Source organism: Ambystoma mexicanum, chromosome 4p (assembly GCF_040938575.1).
Source record: "Ambystoma mexicanum isolate Mex_15411 chromosome 4p, UKY_AmexF1_1, whole genome shotgun sequence".
NCBI lineage: Eukaryota > Metazoa > Chordata > Amphibia > Caudata > Ambystomatidae > Ambystoma > Ambystoma mexicanum.
The window spans coordinates 1,012,803,360-1,012,811,769 of record NC_090927.1 but is presented as its reverse complement, the minus strand read 5'-3'; the positions used below and the strand labels follow the sequence as shown (position 1 = coordinate 1,012,811,769).

Below are 8,410 nucleotides of genomic sequence, written 5' to 3'. Positions count from 1 at the left end.
CTAGGTGAAACTGAGTGAGTTGCAGACTAATCCGGAGTCAAGTAGGTATAGCCGGTATTTGACTATATTTGACGGTGAACAGTCGGTTGGCTTAAGAGACTGTGTTTTGCACCATAACACAAAGCATTTCCATTTGTTAAATTAGCAGTGCCCTGTGTTAGGTTTGCGTGCCTCTGAGTATTTTCATGCTCCTTTGGTCTAGGTTAAGGTGGCCGAATTCCATGACCTCAGAAGCCAAGCTGCTAAATTCAGCTTCCGAGGGCACGGGTGTAGTGTTGTTCTCTGATCCTGGGTTAACAAGTTGTCTGGACAAGGTTGCTTCATGAGAGGCCACAGGGACATCATTTGAAGGTGGGAGAATCAGGTCTGTCAAGCACACATTGGAGCCATTAGGATTAGCCTCACTTGTTCCTGGTGTAGCTTGTGGACTATTTTGTTGAGAAAAGGTGTCAGTGGGAGCGTATGCACATTTCCCTGACCAGTTCATCAGGAGTTTGTTCCCCTTGGATTCTTTCTGGGGAAACCTGGAGGCGTAATCTTGACATTGACGTTCTCCGGGGTTGCAAAGAGGTCTATTTCTGGGAGAGAAGATGTTGTTAGCACGTCTGTGTTTAGTTGCCACTCGTGCTCGGAGGGTAGCATTGTACTGCTGCTTAGCACATCTGCCAGACAATTGAGTTCCCCTGGAACATGTTGTGCCACTAGAAACATGTGATGTAGCGGCCACAGCCAGATGTTCTGGACTATTTTAGACAGCCCTAGAGAGTGTGTCCCCCCAGTTTGTCTATATAAAACATGGCCGTCGTATTGTCTGTGAGGACTAGGACTATCTTGTGTACTAGCTGAGTCTTGAACACTTGAAATGCTTTGAGAGCGGCTAGTATTCTAGAAGGTTGATGTGCTTCCTGGTTAGGGCCTGTGTCTACAGGCAATGAGCAGTGTGGTGAAGGAGTGAGCGCCCCACCCAGTAATAGACTGGTCTGTTATGACAGTGGCCTCGATCGCTGCTGTGTGGAAAGGCTTTCCCTTTAGCAGATTGATTCTGTTCCACCACTGTAGCGATTGAACCAGAGGTTGCAAAACAACCACTAGATCGTCCCACAACCCACTTGCCTGTGACCATAGTTTTCCTAGCATTGGACACATGCACAGACTGGCGTGAGGCACTAGGTAGATGTAAAAAGCCATAATTCCCAGCAGGCAAATTGCCTTTCGTACCGTCACCTGACAACCGGCTACATACTGAGGTGTTTGAAACAGCATGTTTTGGACCCACTCCTCGCAAGGGAAGACTAGTCCGTCGTCTGTTTTAATGAGTACCCCTAGAAATTGCTTTACTTGCCTAGGCACTAGACTTGACTTCTTTTCGTTTATGGAGAAGCCCAATTGGAACAGCAGATCGATAGACTGTGGAGTGTTTTGACAACACCTCTGGGGTGAATGCCCAGTAATTAGCCAGTCGTCTAAGCAAGGGTACTCTGGAATGGAATGCCTTTGCAAGTGGGCGGCCACCAACTGCTAGGACCTTTGCGAATACACTGGGGGCTGATGCAATGTTGAATGGTAGCACCTTGATTTGGTAGTGCTTGTCTCCCAATTTGAATCTGGGGTATTTTGTTGCCATGTAATCCCCTAGTTTCAGTACTGGGATGACTTTCTGCAATGTTGTCATCCTGAAGTTTTGGGGGCACAGGTCCAGCACTGGGCGCATTGTTAGATCTTTCGTTGGAACAAGGAAGTACATTGAAGAGATTTTGTTCCAGGAGTGGCAACAGTTTGATGGCTCCTTTCTGGGGTAGAATTTTGATTTCCTCCAGCAAGATGTGGAGGTGTTCAGAGGACATTATTTCTATACAAGGTGGATGGTGGCGAGATGTTTCTAGGAACTCCGCGGAGTATCCTTTGGTCACCGTGTCCAGAACCCAGCGGCCTGACGTTATTCCCTCCCATTGCTGGGCAAAGAGTGTTATGCAACCCTCAACTAGGGTCGCATGGGAGGGAACATGGATCGGACTGTCATTTTGAGGCAGGGGCTGCTACGCCCCTCGAGGCTGCAGCTCGGCCTCGTCCTTTCCCGCGGTGAAACCCACGCTGCTGATATTGGTTGGACGAATGGCCCTGCAGACTGTAGAAGGAGATACTAGGCGTGCTCGCGCCAGCTTGGCCTGACTGGCTGAATCCTTGCGTCTGAAAGTTTCAGCGTGTGTTGCATACCCACTTCTGTATGAAGGGTTTGTTAGAGATTTGGCCAAGGGTCTTGATGGTTTCAAGCTCTTTCTTTGGAGTTTCCTACTGGTCGTCAACTGCTTTACCAAAGAGGAGACTATCCTCGATGGGCATGTTGATAAGGGCCACTTGCGTCTCTGGCTTGAACCCAGAGTCTCTAAGCCAAGAGTGTTGTTTTAGGAGTGTTCCCTCTGCAATGACTCTTTCTGAAGTATTTGCAGAATCCAGGCAATTTTTCATGATGTTTTGGGACATAAGTTTGCCCTCGGTGGCAATCTTGAGATGGTGTGAACAAGCCGGTTCTGGTATGGAGTCGAGCTGTTTCACATCATCCCACAGAGTGCTGCTATACCTGGCAAGCAAGGTAGTGTTTGCTATTTGTTTTAGGTACGCAGCAGAAGTAGTGATTCGCTTACCAGGTGTGTATAGTCTTTTGCACTCTTTGTTGGGAGGCGCCTCGGAGGTGGAGAGTGGCACACCAGCTCTCTTTCTGATGTTGTTAAGCACTAGGCAATCCGGCTTGACGTGACCTTTGATGTAGAGAGGATCGGATGGCTTGAATGTCTTCTCTACGAGTGGTTTGACTGCTCTAGTAAGGGAAGGGGCAGACAGGGATGCCGAGACCCTCATTTTAATAGTCTCCAGGAGAGGTATAGCCTGGCTAATGGGTTTCCTTTTGTTGCAGATAGTTGGAGCCTTCGGGACTAGATTAGTCTGTGTCTGTCCCAAAATGTTGTGCTGCCTTTTTTAGTAGCTCATTATAGAGTAATTGGTCTGCAAAAGGAGAGGAGTGACCGCTCTCCACTGCTGCAGCGGGTCAATAGTCTGTAAAGATGAGATCAGAGTCATCTTGGTCTTGAGGTAGGTGTTGTCACCTTCTTGGCCCTGATCGATCACCCACATATCCTGGTCTGCTTGATCAGACTGCAGATCCGCTAGCTGAGATCCCTCCCTGGGTGTAAAGGCTTGAGGTATGGGTAGGGAGAAAGAGTTGGTTGAGTCGGTACCAGAGGCCCTGTGGGCTGCTCCACAGGTTTTGAGGAGTGGGCAACCTGCTCATAAAATCTACACAAATGGATATTTTCCCCCCTAGTCTCTTCAAACTGAGTTTGGGTCCACGGAGTATCCGTTAGAATGGTTTTCTGCGCCTCCGGTGTGACCTTTGGGGGTTACTGGAGGTGCCTCTACAGGACAGTCAGCCCTGGGTGTGTCCTTGGGGTATCCCTGGGATGTTTCTTGTTAAGGACAGAAAATAAACTAGAGGATTCCTCCTGACAGTCTTCAGAGGCCTGTTTAGCATGAGCCTGGTGCTCCCTATGTTTTAGAGTGAGAGAGAGAGAGAGAGAAAGAGAGAGAGAGAGAGAGAGAGAGAGAGAGAGAGAGGCCGTCCTCATAGCAACGCAGTCTTTCGAGGCTGGGGACAGGCATGCAGGAACTGGTTTGTTCCTCCGTAATGTCCTTGAAACCCGAACCGGAGACTCGACTGCCTCAGCCTATGTGATCCGACTCGAAGATCCCTGTGGCAGTGTCTGACTCCGCCGACATGGAGTATGCCGCCCACTGCTTGGTTCTGTGCTCCTTTATGATCTTGGGCCTAAAAATTCCCATTCATTCAGACTGAGACAAACATATTGGATTGGGTGACAATTGACAGAAGCATACAAGAGCAACAAAAGCGATTTTGGGAAGAACATTAGATAACATGACAATCAAAATTGAAAGGCTTGTGAAATGGCTAGGGCATGTGGGCACATAACCTCGAACAGCATTTTCTGTTTTTGAAGCCTTCTCTTTAGTGGGATCCTGGTATCGCCCTTCCTGCAAGGGTTTCCCTTGCCTAGAATTCAACATATCCTTCATTTCTTGTTGAAAGATGGCCCGCTGCTACCCTCAGTCTCTGAGCCTTCCAAGAAAATAAAGCGGACGGTCTTATTAATTAACATTACCACAGTTCTACACTGCACCGTGTGAAAATGAGGGATGGGGGAAGAAAGCAGGGCAGTCCATATCAGTTTGTTGAGAAAGTATCCAGTTGAACACCGTGAGGCACAGAGGATGGCGTTCCCCCTCAGTCGCTAGAAAAGGAGGAGCCTCAGCAAGAGCCAGAGCTTCGATAGGTGAGGAATGGAAAGAGTGAGGACTATGTTAAACTCCAAGCTGGATACCATTTGAGCAGATATAGCCAAGCTTGAAATGCAGAGCAGCAAAATCATAGCTGAGTAATCTAGAGTGCCTAGGGATGAAATCAGCACCCTGACAAAAACGGTAGCCCTTACAAAGAATTCTTGGAGAGGTCAAACTGTGGTAGAATCATCTGCTCAAGCTTACTTTTAAACCCTTTTCTGACAGTTTCTTTATTTCCACCACTCAGGGGCGACGAATTTCCTGGTCCCGCAGAGCAAGGAGGTTGCCCTGGGTGCTTCTACATCAGCATCGCCTAAACCGGTTCAGCCACCTAACGTTCCAGCTCAGCTTGATAAGCATCAGCACTTTTCAAGATGTCCTATGCAGCAAAACTGAATGGAAGGTCGCCGATGCACAAAAATCCTTCACCTAGCGGAGATGCTGAAAACAAAGGATGTCCTGTTATGCCTCAGAATAACTGAGACTGCTGCGCCGTCAAAAAACAATGATATTTATCCCAGTAACATGATGCCACCGCTGAATCAGCTGCCAGCTCCTGGTCAACCTTTCCCACCCTCAGTTGTTTGGGAAGGGTCTTCAATTCCTAGAGCATTTTCAGAATCCAAGTGGGTATATCCATCTGAGCAGATGTTCTGGAATGCAATGCCAAGAAAGGGGTGGGGGGGTCGGTGGAAGTATGAGTGCATAAAGCAAGAGGACATTTTAATTTTTTTTAAAACAATGAGCAGGCCTGGCATGAAATTCTGAAGTGGGAAGACCTTCATGCAAAAGAATGTCCATTGGGGCCAACATTGGTGTGATTCGGAGGTAAAGCAAAGGAATTTTTACCAGACGCTAGGATTCGCTCTTGGATGGGATATGAGCTTCCTTTTGACAGACATGATTGGATTGTTAATCGTTGTGGGACAGAGGTCTGATACGTTATTGACTATTATGATGGAGGTCAAGTAGATCAGACCTACAAATTTACCATTTTGGATGTTCGCCCTGCTTTTGAGTTTATGACTGCAGTATGGGACTGAATGAAAGTAGCCTGGTGGCGCTGGACATCATTAACTTTTTCCTTGTAAAAACAGTGTTATGTAAGGTCCTGGAAAGAAAATAGTTATTTAATAATTATATTAATTTGATTTCTTGATGTGTATTTTGAACTTGCAATAAGGTTCTTTGTTTAAATGAAATAACGGGGTTCAAGAAGTAACATGATCACCTTGAGTCATGCTCAAGTCCTTATAACATTCGGATAACTGGAGTTTCAGAAAGTGCCAAGAAGGGAGGTGAGCCCACTAAGCAAGACTCTCCCTAGGGGTCTGGGTAAGTGGGACCTCGCTGAGAGCGACTCCCCTCTTGAGGACAAGGACTCCCATTCCGATAAGGAACTCCCAGTCCAGAACATTATCTGCCTACATGGGAAATGGAAAGACTGTTGTTACTTCGGTTTTGAATACTTCTGTTTTGAATCCACCAAGCAGTGATATTTCTTCTATTTCTTTGGTTTCAGGTAATGCTGGATCTCGCCTGATCTCCACAGTCAAAGAGGATAGACATACCCTTTTTTTTGGATAACGTACATAAAACCAAAAGTAACTTTGAATCAAACAGAAAGCATCCTGAGATGGGAAAAATGATTGGAAGCATAATCCCAGAGGAAGAATTGGCCTACATACTGAATCTTACTAAAAAAATAGCGATTAACTCAAGATTTAAGCTAATCCATTTTAGCTTCCTACATCAAACATACCATACACCAGCGAAACTTCATGCCCAAAGAGACACAATATCGGCAGAATGCGACAGATGCAGAGAGCCAGAAGCCGACTTCCTACACCTGGCATGGTTATGCCCACCGGTAGCTACCTTTTGGGGGGCAGTGCTGGAGAAAACATCGGCAATAACAGAAACGGTCCTCGTCCCCGACCAGAAAATTACAATGCTAGGACTGACTCAATCACTGCCCAGCACAGCTAGAAAACTAACAAATCTACTTCTAGTTTTGGCACGAAGAAGGGTCGCATATAACTGGGGCAGAGGACCCCCACCAAGTACACAACTCTGGCTTAGACATCACGTCTTGCCAAGACATGGAAACTAATTTCATCAAGACGCTAGCACTCCACTCACGCCCCCCACACATTTGGGGCCCATATATAGCATACCTGCCTTCAACAACAGACGTACTAGACTCGCAACACTGATCCCCTTCACAGAACTCGAGTACCAGCCAGACGCGCAATGTCGAGGACACGGAGGCGGCACAGCGATCATAATTGCTCAAGCACACAGACAATGTCACTGCAGTGAACAGGGCAGGGGGCAACGGGAGGGATAGGCACTTTCAAAGTGGCCGGCACATAGCCTTATTGTTTGTTTTATTTGGAAATGCCAATAAAAGTTTTAAATAAAAAATGGCTAGGGCGGATAAATGCAGTGCAGATGTCGGTATCACCTAAGGTGTTATATCTATTTCATGCTCTCCCCATACCTATAACATTACCGTTCTTTCATGAACTACAAGGGATGATTTCAAAATGTATTTGAAATAATAAAACTCCATGGATAGCAATGAGAACCTTAATTCTCCCTACAAATAAAGGGGGCCTGGGACTTCCCAATTTTGTTAAATATTACCAGGTAGCAAATTTACGGGTGCTGCAGGACTGGTTCTCTGTAGTTACCGAGAAATAATTGGCTAAAATGGAAAGGGCAATATGTGGCTCCCGTATAGCAGAACTACTTTGGCTTCCTAAACAAAATCGCCCCAAGAATATGCATGCTATCCAAATTACACATTTGGTCAAAAATGTTTGGGACACGGCAATAAGACCATATCAAATTGCAACACAACCCTCCTCTTTCACACCCATATTTGACAACCTGCAGTTTCAGCCAGGCATGGAGAAGGGCTCCTTTCCAAAATGGAAAGGATTGAATTGCACTAAAATTCAGGATATGTTTCAGGGCAAGGATTTTAAATCGTTCGAACAATGCAAAAAGGAGTTGCGGCTAGTGGAAACAGATAAGGTTCCAATATTTTCAGATTCAACATTGGCTGATGGCACCCCCAAACAAAGCTTCAGCCCTTAGAACGCCAACAGCATTTGAGACATTTTTGATTTCAAACCCAGGGGAGAAAAGCCTTATTTCTAATCTATATCGTCTTTTACAAGGGGAACATCTAGCGTGCATCTGAAGTATGTTCAACACTAGTTGCAGACTGCGGGGGTTTCTATATCCACAGAGGAGTGGCAAAATCTGTGGAGGGATATCCCCAAGCTAACACGCACCCTACAGATCCGAGAATCATGGTACAAAACAATGTTATAATGGCATTATATTCCATTTCGGCTATTTAAAATGAAACTAATAAACACAGACAAATGTTGGAGGAAATGCAATAGCAGAGGAGATTGGGTACACACATGGTTAGTCTGTCCCAACCTGGCTAATTACTGGGGAACCATTAACAAATATATTCAGCAAATGTTTGGAGGACGCCCACAGGCTCATATAAAAGATCTCTTGCTGGGAATCGCAACCCCAGAGAAAAGAAAATGGCCTAAAACTAAGCAGAAAGCACATACTATCCTACAGGTTGCGGCCTTAGTGGTAGAAGCCCAACATTGGAAAGATAAAGATCCTCCACATATTCATGATTGGTTTCTGAAAGTATGGAACTTTGTTGCTTTCAAGTGGCTGACTTATACCATCCAGGGGGTGCAAGTGGCCTTTTCTAAAGGCTGGGAAATGGTACTGCAATTTCTACAGGACGATTACAATTTTACGCTTTGCCCTCATAAGCTTGGGATTCTGGATATTGCATAGACTTTGACTTTTTGATATTCCTTGTTGCGGATGGGATGGCGAGGTTGAAGGGTATGGATAAAACAAGAACTTTGTACAGAACCAAGTCTAAATTGGTGGAATTGTATAAGGAAAACCTTTGTGTCCTGAAGAGAGAGGATTGTAAAGAACTGAGATTTGACCTACAGAAGAGGGGAAGAGGAGAAGAGGGGGTAGAGGGGGAGAGGGGGAGAGATTG

At 46.0% G+C, this 8,410-nt stretch overlaps 1 pseudogene; it reads left to right on the top strand.

The window, feature by feature from the left end:
- The first annotated feature begins 4,788 nt into the window (after positions 1–4,788).
- Positions 4,789–5,441, top strand: LOC138453822 (holocytochrome c-type synthase pseudogene; annotated as a pseudogene).
- The last annotated feature ends 2,969 nt before the right edge of the window (positions 5,442–8,410 follow it).